Raw genomic sequence first — 15,637 nt, 5'->3', positions numbered from 1 at the left:
ACATGAGTAGGCCCTACTTCCAAGAGCGTAACAACGCCAGTGTACGTGTGCTACGGCTTCTGACCAATCAACGCGTTTGTGTTTCTTTACATCAGATTGATTCTTATGGTGAACGGAATACAGTACAGTGTGAGAAAAAAGGCAACTGTCCGTTCCACTTCAGACCGTGCCAGTAACATGGACTCACCCTTGATCTACGTGTGGCTGGTTTCAACGATGAGCACGGAAGAGATAGTGGTGGACATCATGAAAGTAAAAGAAAAGGAAGGGAGGAGTTATTGCGTAAAAAACTTCAAGCCGACGCCCGCCATTTGAAGTAGCTCAAAACGTTACGTTCACCGCATTCATACCTCTATGGTTCACCGCGGTGATACTTCCACGTGACGTCAGTCTGACTTGCAACTGTGACGTGCCCGCCCAGTTTCGACCTGCTGGGTGCTTTGTGTGGAGACGTAGTTGTTTCATCAAAATGCCAGCTTGGGTTCTTTATTGATGTACTAATCAATCCGATCGTAGTCTTAAGTTTGAAGGAATCACATTTCATTCGTAAGTGGAGCCGTTCAAAAAAATGGTTCAAATGGCTCTGAGCACTATGGGACTCAACTGCTGAGGTCATTAGTCCCCTAGAACTTAGAACTAGTTAAACCGAACTAACCTAAGGACATCACAAACATCCATGCCCGAGGGAGGATTCGAACCTGCTACCGTAGCGGTCTTGCGGTTCCAGACTACAGCGCCTTTAACCGCACGGCCACTTCGGCCGGCGGAGCCGTTCAAGCAACACCTTATTTTGTATACATGAATTATGGTTGCACTGCTTACTTTCTTTTCCGTCGTTTGAACTAAGATTTGCCATTCTTTACTCAATGCCCGTTCTTTTTCTTCTTTCCTGTGTTTTTCATTGCCTTCCAAACAGCAAACGCTCCGACATCCGAGCCACATTGTATCAACGGTTTCGTCAACGCGCAATAAACACCTACGTAACCGGACTAATTATTGGGGCAGCATCTCTCCCGCCGGTAATTATTCATTGTTCACCTTTCCTCCCTCTTTAAAAAACATTCTGGCTAGCACAGCCGGAGACAGCGGTCATGTGTTTGGGAGTTTTGTGTGTATGCTTGTATGAATGTGTATATATGCTTTCCATATTTTCTGAAGAAGGCTTTGGCTGAAAGCTAATGTGAACACTCTTTTCGTCGTGCCTGCATGCTGCTTGGCATGCGAGAAGCAGTCTATCGGTTTCACAGCAGAGTTATACTCTCATGAAGTTAGTTGTAAATAATCTACTGCACTTCAGTAGGAACAACGTTGTACATAATTGCGATACCAGAAAAAATTACATTCTTTACGCCACATCAAGGTTGTCTGCAGTACAAACAGGGGTTCACAATGCTGCAACCAAAAGTTTTGATCACTTACTCATTGATATAAAATGGCTGACCGGCATCAACGTAGAATTTGAAAGTAAACTGAAAACGTTTCTCTTTGACAACTCTCCTATTCCGCAGAAAATTATCTATTACTGTAATGTGTAAATGGTGATGGACAGGAATTACTAAAATGTCTGTCTTTGATTAAAAAACGAAAAAACTAATGAATGATCACTATGGAGCCACATTTACAAAAAAAGTTGATGTCAATATAATGACTCGTTCCACATCATTATGAGTTATTGTGCAAATGATACATGGAACGTGAAATTAACTAACTTGCTATTGCTATAACACAAAGCACGGTATAGGCTTATGTACTGTGAAAACCTTAAAATGACATTCAAAAGTAAAATCAAGCAGATGATCAAAGCAGATGTACACTCCAATTGTGCTACGTTTGGTTATTCCTGAAAAAACTGACAGAGGTAGGGGCGAGAAATATTTCTGGAAAAGAAGCAAATAGGCTACTGTTGGAAAGGTAGAACTACATCTTACATAGATTAGGCTATCATTACTAAAAGTTTACTTACACAATGTTGAGGCAAAATATTTATTTTATGGGGGTCTTAAGGAGTTGAGACCGTTCCCTTAATCACTTTTATAGGATTTAAAAATGCTGGAAGATATTTAAAAAATTATCTCAGATAGAGATTTCTAATACTTAGTCGTTTTTTAAGCGAATACACGTAAGTATTTAGATGAGACTGACGACTTTCTAGCAGATACAACTCATTACATCATTCCTGGATGAGAGAAATCGTCAGATTTTAAAGTTGCTATGGTTGTTCCATAAGGGAGATACTAACAATCGTTTCTGACCAGCGGCAAAATGTTAGTGGCTGATGCTACATCACTTCGTACTAGGTATTTTGAGTTGTATTCCTCTATAGCGTTATTCGTTGCTATGTTTCCCTCGTACTTTGTTGTTTGTCTACACTGTAAATGTAAAGGTTTTCTTCGATTCTCGATTCGTTAATTTGGTGATATATAGTTATAAATGTGATAATCGCTTCAATGTATTCCTGATTCACACATTTCGTAACTTTGTATCCCACTACCCACTTGAGATATACAAAGTAAACCCAAATTTCGGCGACAAAGTTTCGGATTTTATTCAATGATATTTTCTAAGTATTCTGGTGTTAGGAACCCGTAGTCTCCGTGGGCTCGTTACGGATTAGTAACGAAATTATGATTTGTTCAGTTTTTGCCCGATTTCCTTTTGTTTCTGTGAAAATAGTTCCACAACAGTAAAATGGCCTGTAATATGTTGTCACCAAAACGCGACAAAAGGCACAGAGAAATGCAGCAACTCACAGATAGATGCACAAGGACAATGATGTGGCTGCTTTCGCTGCGAGAACAATGTAGCATTGAGTTGTTGTGCCGTTCTTCCACTGTTTCATCAAACCCATACGTCCTCGTCAGTAAACAAATCCATACTGCAGTGTATCGCTGATTACATACAATAACACTGAAAGAAAAAGAAACCTATGTCATCGGAGCCAGTACCGAATGCAAGCTTCACGGCACAGGGTAGAGTGGACACTACTGCTGTGAACACAGTCATGAAGAGAACAAGTATGCTTCCAACCAATATTCACAGTGAATACCTTCGACATTTGAATTGTTGTACAAATATTTTCAGCGCAGTTAAGATACCGTCAGGTGGCTTGCGGAGTATGGATGTAGATGTAGATACTAAGCTAAATTGGGATAGAAAATTCAACGAAATGGAATTGCTTTACCCATTAACGAACAAACGGAGACCGCGGGTCCTTTAAACCAAAATAATATGAAAATAGGCCTTAAGAATCTCCAAAACTTTGTCTGTCAAATTCAGGTTCATCCTTGTAGAAAATTTATTTTCTTCATGTTAAATGTGTTTCTTTTCATTAATCTCGTTCTTTGAATCGTCGCCTCCAGCCCATCCGTAGAGCTTTTCTTACGACACTCGATTCATCGATTAGGTTTTTTTTCTGGCAGACTTGTCTTTTAAGTGTCAGTAACTGAGTATCACGATTGTTATTCGTAAGACTGTATAAAAATTACAAAAACATTCGCAACCAAAACTGTTTCGTTCACGTTTGAAAATAGGGAAACCTTATTTCCACCCGAACGGCCAAAGGAAGTGACGAAAAATAAAATGATGTAGCCGAGCGCTCGTGCCGAACGTTCGAGATTTATGTCGACTGTAGCTGTTGCTTTGAGTGGTTTCTGACACAGAAGCGTTTCAAAAAAATGGTTCAAATGGCTCTGAGTACTATGGGACTTAACTTCTAAGGTCATCAATCCCCTAGAACTTAGAACTACTTAAACCTAACTAACCTAAGGACATCACGCACATCCATGCCCGAGGCAGGATTCGAACCTGTGACCATAGCGGTCTCGCGGTTCCAGACTGTAGCGCCCTGAACCACTCGGCCACCCCGGCCGGCTAGAAGCCTTTCACTGGCAGCAACTTAATTTGTGTTGTTACGTTCCAACCCAACCATAACCACGGAAATAGTGACGTATGTCACTTGCACAACGCTCGCCGATCGACATACATCGCGAAAGTTCGACATAAGCGTGACGTCATTCCCTGTGTCGCGGGGCCCTGCAAAGAACTTGTGACGTCACACTAGTCGGCCTGTCAGCCGCACTTCACGAATGCTCGGCTCTTTGCAGGGGTCATGGCAAAGCAATATGTAATTGAAAAAGTAACGACTAACGGTCTTAAATTTCTCCTGTACTATCGAGAGACAACATGCATGTAAACAAGCAGGCAAAAATTGTTAAACTTGTCTATAAAATAGTTACTCGATCCCCGCCGGAAAAGGCTTCTAGCACCCGTTAAGGGGACCACACCGTGGTTCAGGACTAAAAAAGTCGATTTTCGGTTTTCATCATATTTCGATAGATTAAAGTTTTATTTAAGCACTCTGAAAAGGATTTTGCTGAATTTTTTTTTTTCAAGCATTTAAAGAGCGTTTTCTTGCCACGTGTGCTTATGTGCCACGCCCACTTTTCTGCATCTTTTTTTAGATCTTTATATCCCCTACCTTGCACGTTAGGGACTTTTTCTTTACTCCCGAGTATGTTGGCTATCCTTGGAATGCAACGGTCGGTAAATTTTTGTTTCTGCTATTTTTAAACAACACACTCTCAAACACGCGGTTAGTTTTGTTCAACTGTGATTGCAAGTAGTTTTATAGAAATATGGTAGGTATACTGTGGGCAGGCAATTAAGAGAAATAAATAAAATCTGGAGGCACTGATGAGAGATGTTTGGGCCATATTCTTCCATAAGTCCTCTACTGATGATAAGCCATGTCATGGATCGTGTCCATCAGGAGAAAATTCGTGGTACAAATACAATAGCGCTCAGGCAACTAGAGAATCTTATTCTCACCAGCATTCTCTTCCTGTTGCTGTTATTGCAGCAGTTAAACCTATTTTGAGAGAGTTGGCTCATCCTGACTTAAGGAAATGTCTGCATGGGCAGACACAGATCCCAAATGAATGTTTCAACAGCATGATTTGGAACCGCCTTCCTAAAACTGTATTTGTAGGCATGCATACAATGAAACTAGTAGTTCATGATGCTGTTATTACATTCAAGTGTGGCAATATTGGAAAGTGTTGGGCACTGAAGAAGCTGGGAATTAATCCTGGTGAAAATATGATCACTGGGCTGCAACATTGCGATGAAATGAGGATAGCCGATGCAGTCAGTTCTGCATCTAATATGACAAAGAAAGAAAGACAAACATCCAGGAAGGTGAAAAAGAAGCTGGAAGATCAGCTAGAGGCCAAAGAAGAGCCATCAAATGCAGCAGGATAGTTTTAATTAACTGTAAGTAACATATTTCAAAAGTTTTTTCTTTGAAGTCCAATTCCCGCAAACTAAAATTTTCAGTACATATCACCCATTATATCAGAAACTGTCATAGATAAATGAATGAAATTTTCAGAGACTCTGTATAACACAAAAAGCCACCTTTGGTACTACATTCATTAATATTCCCCCTTTAGGAAGTTAACAAAATAATATCTTCTGCAGAAAAAACTTAATATTTGTTAATACATTTAAAAAAGTATTTCATAAAAAGTATAAAATGGATAAAGTAGATTTTAGTACAGTTGACTCTATTAGCATCATGTAACATACAGTAAAAATATTAAGGTCCTGCATCAAATAGTTTTTCAGAAATGGGTCAAATACTTGCCTAAATTAACATGGGTTAGATAGGCAGGGTGTGGTCCCCTTACGACAGGCCGGCGGTGTCGTGTGCTGTGACGTACGCTCCACTGCCCGAAGTCCACGACAAAGACAGGACGTGGCGCTTACGTCACAACACGCGACACTGCAGGTCTTACGAGTGTCAGCAGCCGTCTCCGGTGAGGAGCGAGCAGTTATTTCAACTGGGTTTAACAATTATTGACAGCGTGCTTAAATGCATGCATGTTCTCGATAGCACACGTCACTATTAATACCTTCCGTGGATACCTTTTCAATTAAATATTGGTTCTCCGTGTGCCCTGCAAGGAAACGAGCGTCTGCGAATTGTGGCGTACAAACCGACTAGTGTGACGTCATATGTTCGTTGCATGGCCCGTATATCTCGTTGGCCCTGATGTGGTCGTTCGAGCGGAAACAAGGACTCCTTTCAAATGCCGGGAAAGATATGAAATTAGCAGACTCCATGTTCGTTACATACTGTGAACGTAGCCGGTATTAACATTACGTTACTAATCATAAAGAGGATATAATACATCACACAATGTAGGCTTTCACTGCCGATATTGTCCTCACTTAAAACTTCCGGGCTGATAGGCCGTGGTCGATGTATAAAACTATTCCCTGACGTGTCGTCTCCGACTACGGGAGACATCCTCCAAAGTAAAGCAGGGAACTGCCAAGAGAACTCGAGGAACTGCAGATAATATAGGCAGTGCAGAGGGCGCCGCCGTCCATCACGTGGCGCCGGCTGTGAAACTTGTCTCTGATAATGCCAACATTCTCCACTGAAATTGATCGATCGTCACGCTTCCGGTGCAACGTTGATATCCTAATTTTACCCAGGGACGGGAACTTTGGGCCATAAGGTGTATAGAAAAGCCACTTACACTAATAGTTATAGCATAAAGATTCTAACCACCACGCTAGACAAAAAAGAGGTGTAATCTTGGTAGACAGGGCGTACAAAATTTGTGAAACTGTTTATTGAAAGGTTGAGATTGAACATCTACGGTTGACTCTCGTGAAGAATGGCTATTCTAGCAAGGAGACAGATAGAGCACTTCGCTCTAGACAGAGAATGAGGGGCAACGACAAACAACAGACGCCCAACGGCAAGGTTTTTCTTCCGTTATTTAGTATGGTCACAGATCGCATTCGGAAAGTGTTAAGCAAGTATGGGTTGGAAACTATCTTCAGATCCACCAAGAAAATAAAAGAATATTTAAGATCGTCAAAAGATGCACGACATCCTGTGGCTACACCGGGGTAAAAAAAATTCCTTGTAGTTGTGGACAGGTTTATATCGGTACCACAAAGAGAAATGTTAACACCCGACTTGTTGAACACAACACAAATTTTCACCTTGGCCACACGGATAAATCGGCCGTAGCTGAACATGTTTACCAGGAAGGTAAAATTCGGCGAGACAAGCGTCATATCTAAAACATCGAATTACTATGTGCGCACGTATAGAGAAGCTATCGAGATTGATAAACACCGTAATAATTTTAACAGGAAAAGACGAAGGTGTTAAACTGGACAAAATTTGGATGTCAGCGTTGCACCGGAAGCGTGACGAGCGATTACTTTCAATTGAGAATTTTGGCATTACAAGAGACAGTGATGAACAGAGGCACTGCCTATATTATAATCAGCGCTTACTCGAGGTCTCTTTGTAGTTCGCCGCTTTACCTCGGAAGATGTCTCCCGCAGTCGGTGACGAAACGTCAGGGGAGAGTTTTATACATCGAGCACGGGCTATCAGCCCGGAAGTTTTAAGTGAAGGGATATAATACAGTTATTTCAGTATCCTTTTTTCTCTGATTCCTCTAATTTCAAGGCGAAGGACTGCTTTTTCGTTCTGAACAGCCTTTGACGAATAATTTAGTACAGGACACGCTCTTGACAGAGAATGCACCAATGTGCGATGCAAAGCTGTAGCATTGGAAATACGAATACTCAAGAGTTTGTCGTATGCTACCTTTTATTTAGCTATTCATATTCGATAAAATACAGTCCATTTACATATTAGAACATTATTGGTAGCAAAAAAAATTAATTTTATTTCCATTGTGTTTTTTGACTATGTTGCTTGAGCCGAGATGTTTCCATTTGTTAAGCTAGCATTAACTGAAAAGTGAGAAAATGTGGCAGATTAATATTTACAATCCTTGGATTAATTTACTGTCTCTCTCTTCGACAGCATCTACACTTAAAGGGGCTTTACAAGACGCACTGGAGCGTAAGGCTTGTTTCCTTTCATCACGAAAAATTCCGCACGATTGTACGAGTGCGTACTCACAAGTGATGCCTCCGAATTTTTTATGAGGAAACATTTAAAACTTTTCAAATAAAACACACGTTATTAATATTCTACGTATTTCTTCTTCATGTATACACATTTACAGACTTTGCTGCTAGAGAACTACCAATTGCAGAGTGTAACGTGGCGATGTGCAACGTTGCTACTCGTAGGTCGGTGTGTCAGAAAGTGTGCTACACTCTGGTTTCGATTTCAAAAAAATCGTCCACACATGGTGCACCCTCTGCTTCAGCATAACAGTGCCAGATCACACATGAGTGTAGCGACAATTGCAACAATCCCACGCCTTGGATTGACTGTCATTGATCATTCTCCATACAGCCCCAGCTTGGCACAATCCTATTTTCATCTGTTTCCAAAACTTCAAGAACACCTTCGAGGGTCATCCTTTTAATAATGACGAAGCGATGCAAGCAGAGGTGAGATAGTGGGTTCGTCAGCAAAGTCAGAGTCTAGAGTGAAGGTGTCAAAAAACACGTCTCTCGTTGGGAGAAATGTGTTCGTCGTCAGGTGACTGTTGGAAATAAATACCTATAGATGAAGAATAAGGATATTGAATGTTTTATTTAAAAAGCTTTAACCATTTTTATGTGAAACATTCAGAGCCATTATTTTTTTCAGCACGCCCTCCCACTATGGTGGCCGAGAGACAATTTCTAGCTGGGGAGTCGCTTTACTGAAGTAAATAAACAAGTCTTCAGTTGGCATAATATCTTCATTTTATAGAAAAATTACTGTTTAATAATTTTCACTTTATGTTGCCTGAAAGTGGACTTTTCTGGTAGCAAAAACTCGTTCCGAGTCCTTTTGGTGTTTTCCCAACTAGACATCGCCCTATAACCAGTGAGGTAAGAGAAATGTCATTGGCGCGAATTTGTGTTATTCTTTACGTCGTTGTATCTTGTTATATTTTTGCTAGTGGTGTGTATCTTTGTTTCCACTTCAGCCTGCCCCGTCGGAGGTTCGAGTCCTCCCTCGGGCAGGGGTGTGTGTGTGTTATCCTTAGCGTAAGTCAAAAGTTAGATTAAGTTGTCTAAGTCTAGGGACCGACGACCTCAGCAGTTTGGTCCCAAAGGGACTTACCATAAATTTACAAAATTCCACTTCATCAGTAAGTTTCTCTTTTTAATTAATAGGTGAAATCTTTTTGCGATAACCGCTTCGACCTATGCCTGGTTGCGACTTGTTTGAGTGTGTGTCGCGTTCATCGGTCATATCTCTGCCTCCACTAAAGCTGTATAGTTTTTGAACGTGATCAGGTCGTTTTGTATCCAGCAAATGTTTGACTGATTAGTCTCTCCTAACCTTCGTTGTAGGAACTCGTCTTATTTCTTATTCATCCACAAAATTCACTTTATCAAAACGGCGCCATTTATGACTCAAATATAGCCAGATATGACGTTTTAGTCACCATGCAGCGGTCTGTATACCACAGAGTAGTAAAATATAAGATCAAACCGCAATTGTCAAATGTTGTAGGTAAAACGCTGTAGTTTCCCTTTTGTATTGTCATCAAATTTCAATATTTCATGTATGTGCCATGTTTTTATGCATCTGTTTACTACTAACAGCAGTGGTGAATGATAACTGTCGCTGTGAACGGATACAAATTGAAACAATTTAAAGGAGAAGAAGAGGAAGGCTTATTCCGTAACGAAGTCACGTGACGCTGGAGGGAGCATATGTTGACGACAAAAATGTGGATTTCTTACTCACTACAAAAGATATCCCTGCAGCATGCCCTCTATCAGAGATCAAAACCACCACGCTGTCAAAGTGTGCGTTAAACTATATATATGCATAGACCATGCACTCCATGGAGGTAAAAAAAGAAGGGACATGGCACTATAGACGTACGCTGTACATTGTTTTGAAGCCAGAGTTGGCGGTGTCTGTTGCCATTTTAAGTAGCTTAAAACATTAGCAGCCTGGTATTTGCGATTGTTTCTTGTTCATTATATCTGTAATGTGCACGCAACAGCTGTTCTAAATACTAAAAGTTACAGTGCTTACATGAATAACACAGTGTCAGGAAGGCAATTTCGAACGTTTTTTTGTTCTTAAGTCCGTATTTGCTCCTGTAATACGACACATTTGGCCTCGTTAATGTAACTTATTTTTTGTTGATATATTTCGAATAGCCGAGAAGAGAAGAAAGTGATGTGCAAAGCATGCTTTCGTAATCCATTTAATTCCACTTTTGCTATATTTTTATGGATAGCAAATGCAGTTGGAACTCAATCTAATGCTTGTTTACTTACTTCTACTGCTTTTTGTTAGTCACATTTTCAGCTTTCAACTATATGCACAACATTTCGTTCACGTTCGCAAAAAAAACTAGCTACATGTTTTTCTTAGCCCATAAACGTGTGCAATGAGGAAGGAAGCAAGGCATGATATCGTCAACAAAGTGAACGATTATTGAAATGCAAAGAAACAGAACTGCATAGAAGTATACCTCCATGGAGAATATTGCTCTTGTTTTATTAAATTGTCAGTGTATTATTTTCGCTGTAGTTTACATATCTTCTCACCTTGAAATCTTACCACGATCTTACACTGCCCAGAGTACGATCGTGGTGTCGTGTGAGAAACCGAGGTGCCGCCAGCACCAGCCACATGAGACCCAAAAAAAATCTGAGGATGGCATTAACATAAGCCGAAACTCGTCATAATAAACAAATGTTATTGCGATCTCGACTGTTGTTTTAACAAAAAACCGTTTGAACTGTCAAAAACTGTCGAGCTGTATCTTTGAGAACAGACGTGGGTCGTTTATCCTTATAATTTTCTAATCCGTTAGGTTTAATAGCAAAGTGATGGCATAGAGGTTTCATGTATACTACTCGTTGCATTCCAAGACTTTCTAGAGTACCACGATGAGCTTCTTTGCGTTATGTATAAAAACTGCTGTTTATTAAACCCCCTTTACATCGGAGCGAAAGGAAGCGAATACAGGCAGCGAATGCAGATGCACATACAGTCTGCCAGTCTTCACCACAGTTCGTCTGTATCTGTGAACAGCCTTCTAAACTAGAGATAACGGAAGAGAAAACGAGATATCAAACACGGGCTATGAACGTTGCATTATTGTTTTTTTACGCTAATAGTTGGAACACGAAATTGAACAGTATATCAGTGAAGCCTGTCATGGTCAGAGGGAGAACCGGCGGTTTTAATGTGGTTTATTAAAAACAAAATTTTAAAAGTAAAAACTTTTATTTCCTAGACTGCAATTTTTCTACCGCAATTAAAGTTCGTTAACTAGTTTAGGTTGCTATGCAGTCATCTTCAGATCGTTCAGATTATGAGAAGGCGGTGAATAATCATAGGAAAGCATCGTTAGCTGTAGACATGTAACAACACGCATTCATAAGTGCCAATACAATAAAAGTACATAGTGGATGTCAACCTGCGAAATTACCGTCTACAACCCGGCTTGCTCAAGCTGACCTTTTTTATAAATCAACACTATATAGTTAGAACCACGATGCAAAAATTTCATATTAAGAGCATTATTTTGCATGGGGAGACGACTGTTTTTGAGGAGGTAAGAATAGATGTCTCAATTTGTATGTAAACATGAAACGCGTGGAGGGCATGCACTGAACTGCAGCTCCAGCTTTCTTTAGCATTAGTCCCAAACTTTGCACATTAATCGGTTGACACTTTGCACTGGCTTCTTAAGACAGCTGAGGACTAAATTTAAAGGCAGAACACTTAATTATCGACGACCAACATAACCTGAAGAAACGATAGCATTTACGCTCCGAATATTAGCAACCAGGGACATTTGCCGTTAGCGGTTGTTTCTAACTTCAGTATTTGCTTTATATCTAACAGTTTTTCAACTTGCATTGTCATATGCGAAACTCTTCTTAGATTTTATTACAACAAGTGTAAGAAAGATAATGTCAATAAAATATGGCTAACGAAATGTGAAATATACATACAACCTATCTTACAAGCAACTTATAAAATCTGCTGTTCAGGATGTTCAGACTTATAGGACTTGTAGAGGCAAGTAAGTACATAATAGATCGAATAGGAAACCTACCATTTCCATTCTTCGATATCTCAGTTCAGATGTTTAACTTACAGACTAGTGGTTGAGGAACTGACGAGATACAAATATTAGGTAACCATACGAAAGGAAACATAATGAAACTTCTATTTATCACTTGAGCACATTTTGTATTAACACTTAACACTACGATCTGTACGTACAGAATCAGTATTCTGGGGTCTTTTTTTTGTTTTGGAACAATGTAGTTGAGTAATGTTCAAATGTTTGTAACAGGAATTTCAGAACATCCTGTATAATTTGTTAGGGAGAAAATAGCGTTCAAACTATTTATGTTTATACCGTTTTAGATAAAAATCTGTGACATAATAGTGATACATCAGTCATGTTATAAAAGCTACCACGAAAGTACGCAACGAGAATGATCATACCGTATTTTGCTACTTTTAATTTAAATCAAGCTAATAGATAAATATCTCCATTTGCTTTACCTTCAAGTAAATATAATTTGCTTTTCCTTTTTATTAATAAAAATTACAAAGCTTGTATTTATTCACTCCGTTCCAGCCTTATGCAAGTATCTATACAATCTATCGTATTTCTCACGTCCCCAGCCAAGGTCGTTGAGTACGTCGGCAATTTTTTACCAATCGTATTTCTTTTCGTTCGGGATTTGTGTTGTATCTCTTGGATCCCAAAAGAACGATTATATTATCTTCGGACCAGTCCGTTACTCAAGAAACTTATGTCTACACCAACAAAAATGAGGAATACAGCATACGGAAGCTTTCTGTTCTGCTAGCGCCGTAGCGGAGAGGATACGAACTTCCTTTGATGGTTCGCGATAACTCGTGGAACGTGAGCAAACACAAGCGAAAGCGAATCGAACATGACAGAACGCCGTTTTGCTCATGTGTGCCTAGCGTTTACATCAGAGAGAATCTCGTTCGCTGTTCCACATTTGTGTCCGTTAACTTTGGTGTAAAGAGGACTTTACGAAGCAGATTTCATAAACCACTGCTGACGCCTTGATCAATGATGTTATGCTGCTACTGTAAAAACTAAACACACGTGAAATATTCAGAAAACAGAATTACAAAAAAAAAAACACTCGTTCAATGCCAGCCAACGTTCACTGCCTTTGCGTGGCTTACAGCATATACTTTACACAGTGCCAGCGTATGTTTAATATAAACTGCAGGGCCCTATTCAGCAATATGTACTTGCGTATTTGAAGCAATTAAAATAGAGCATAATATGTGAACATAATAGCTAATATAATATTTATTCATAAATATGAGCATTAACAAACACTATAGTCGGGACAGCATGAAAAGCTCCCTGACAGTTGGTAGCGCTGTTGCCAGCTTTCAACTGTACAGCGATAACGGCTGCTGGCGAACTCAGTGGCCTTCTACACAGATGTGACAACACTGAGGCGCTACCAATGAGACGTTTTCAAAATGGCGTTCCATTATTGGTGGCTGCATGCCCGCGAAGCTGCCGCACCCAGCCGAATGCAACTGTCAGCAATCAATTAACGCCGACTCAGCTATACGCACTTCGGTTTTTGCACCACTGTATGAAAAGCATAGTAAATATTGTGCCAGAGAGGGAAACCATCCTACACAGGAGACCTTAATTAGCTCAATTCACAAAGAAAGAAAAAACCAATTTTTAGAAAAGTGAGTGTTTTCCGTCGCTTTCCAACAAAATAATTCTTAACACGCAGAGGTAGCTACGCAACAACGGTCTAGGCATCCATATTGTAGAGGCGAGTGATTTCTCGTTCCTTGATTCGGGTAAAAGCGGGTTTCCGTTGCGTGCTACATTTGGTAACTTTATACTCGGTGCATGAAGAGAAGTGAACACGATGAATGATGAGTTGGATAATTAGACAAGGCAGAACCAATGAGAAAACAGTCTTCGCTAAACGTCGTCGTAATGAGGAGTACACGATGTTACGTGGCGGCCTAATGGAATATGTTGTGCATAATGTTGCCATATAAAACAGAATGTGTCGTAAAATTCAAACTACACTTTTAGGTCCGTAACTATCCATAAACTCGCAAATGACATTTCGAAAATACCTCACAAAGTTTTCGAAACAATCATTGGGATACGCTACAGATCAATTTGTTACCACAACCAGATATTTACACCCTCATTTCAACATAACCCAGATCCCCAGCCACGCTGGAGATCAGACCGTTAGCACAACCACATTTTCCTCCATTCACATTCGTTGGCTTCCCCAACTCACAACCGAACTATAACATTAGGATAGGAAACAATATCCGCAGAAATCCTGCAACGCTTCGATAAACAAACAATACCAAAAAATAAGTTAGAAAACTAGCAAGCAACTTCATAATCCATAATAACTAGATCAATAATTGTCAGACTCTCTCAATCCATAACGAAAATAAAAGCAATCAATTGGTATCTTCCGCTAAAACAAGTCATTATATTCAGCGGTTCTCGTTGGCTTCTGTATTGTATCACTGATAGGCTACGACCAACGGAAACGTGTAACTTCCAAGAATGTTTGCCTATCGAGGCCTCGGGCTCCAAACGATAGATATCGAACGTGCGATTCTAAATCGATCCCGCGAATGTGTGGGCGGCCGTTATGAGCAGTGTGTGTAAGTTGTCACTACAGCAACGACAAAAGAAGAGCTCTGAATAAACTACTTGCAATTACAAAGGGAATGACTTACCTCACTCGTCATCGACGTTGTAGTCATGAGAAAGTCCCTTTGATGTGTATGTTGCGGGAAGCATTCCCGTTTTGCCATAACTTGGGTAGACTCTATGTCACACAAAAATATGGTTAGAGTGTCATATGCGTCAACTTCTCGCTGCAACTGGAAGTTATGGAAATATACATTCTGAAACAAGTTGAGTTGGTCCCTTTCTCCTCGACGCCCTTCTCTTTTAATGGAAGATTTCACTGATCTCCACAGCCGCTCGATGTTCTGCGTATGCACACTTGGATCATCGCAAGACACCAACTCGTCGGGCAGCGTAAAATGTTTATCAAAAATGGCTTCAAATGGCTCTGAGCACTATGCGACTTAACTTCTGAGGTCATCAGTCGCCTAGAACTTAGAACCAATTAAACCTAACTAACCTAAGGACATCACACACATCCATGCCCGAGGCAGGATTCGAACCTGCGACCGTAGCGGTCGCTCGGTTCCAGACTGCAGCGCCTAGAACCGCACGGCCACTCCGGCCGGCTAAAATGTTTATGAAACCGACTAAAGTCACGTTGTCTCTGGAGAACACTATTACCATAACGTACTTCTGGGACTGTTTGCCTATACCACCGAATATCTAAATATGCTCGATTTGATGCTTAAAAGGTTGTCCTCTCTGGTTTTTCCTCCTTGCTATATGCGACTAGTCCATTTCACCAACTTTACTTCGTCGACCTATCGGTACACCGTTGTTCGTCACTATAGATAACATACTTCTCTGGAAAATCTGAAACATTCGCACTCGGTATTGGTAGATAAGTCAGTTTCCGATGCTGTTACTTGCAGAGTGTACTCCCTAATCCAGCAAAATACAAGAATTATGCTGGTGTGGATCGATAATTTTGAATAGTCAAACCATGTATTCTTCCT

The sequence above is a fragment of the Schistocerca americana genome, chromosome 4, assembly GCF_021461395.2.
Source record: "Schistocerca americana isolate TAMUIC-IGC-003095 chromosome 4, iqSchAmer2.1, whole genome shotgun sequence".
Classification (NCBI taxonomy): domain Eukaryota; kingdom Metazoa; phylum Arthropoda; class Insecta; order Orthoptera; family Acrididae; genus Schistocerca; species Schistocerca americana.
This window is presented reverse-complemented; position numbering follows the sequence as displayed.